Source organism: Neophocaena asiaeorientalis, unplaced genomic scaffold (genome assembly GCF_003031525.2).
Source record: "Neophocaena asiaeorientalis asiaeorientalis breed wild unplaced genomic scaffold, Neophocaena_asiaeorientalis_V1.1 scaffold155, whole genome shotgun sequence".
Classification (NCBI taxonomy): domain Eukaryota; kingdom Metazoa; phylum Chordata; class Mammalia; order Artiodactyla; family Phocoenidae; genus Neophocaena; species Neophocaena asiaeorientalis.
In genome coordinates, this window is record NW_020173040.1 from 4,320,622 (window position 1) to 4,321,204 (window position 583).

A 583-nucleotide genomic window follows, 5' to 3' on the forward strand; every position below is an offset into this window, starting at 1 on the left:
CCCCCACTAGCCCGCGCACCCAGCCTCAGCTTCACCCAGAACCTATTTTTAACCTGGAAGCTGGCTGGAGACCAGTTTGCAAAGACCAACCTTTAATAGAAAGAGGTGCATGGCTGAAAGAAAAAGCAAGGGACGTTAGCGTGGGGACTAGTCAGTGGCTCCAGCGATGGGGCAGCTCATTCCCACATAATAGCACTTGCTGAGTACTTGCCTGCACTGGGAGAGGCGCAGGTGACGATGGTGATGGCCGCTCCAGTTTACTGCTTCAGCACCTGCTGTGCGCCAGGCTCTTCCCCAGCCACTGTACGTACATCGTATCGGGGGTATAAACTGTCATCCCAACAGCAACGGGTTTTTTTTGAAGCATAAATGCGTCAGTCCAAGGCACTTACATCTTCGCACAGCAGGAGATTCAGACTTTACTCATCTTCAATGTCCACATCAGTGCACCTTCCCAGTCACTGTGGTGGTGTAGCAAACCATCCCCCAACTTAGTGGCTTCACAAGGACATTTATTTTGCTCTTGAATCTTCGAAACACATTCCCCTGGGGCTCAGCAGGGGGCGGTGTTTGGAAGACGCTC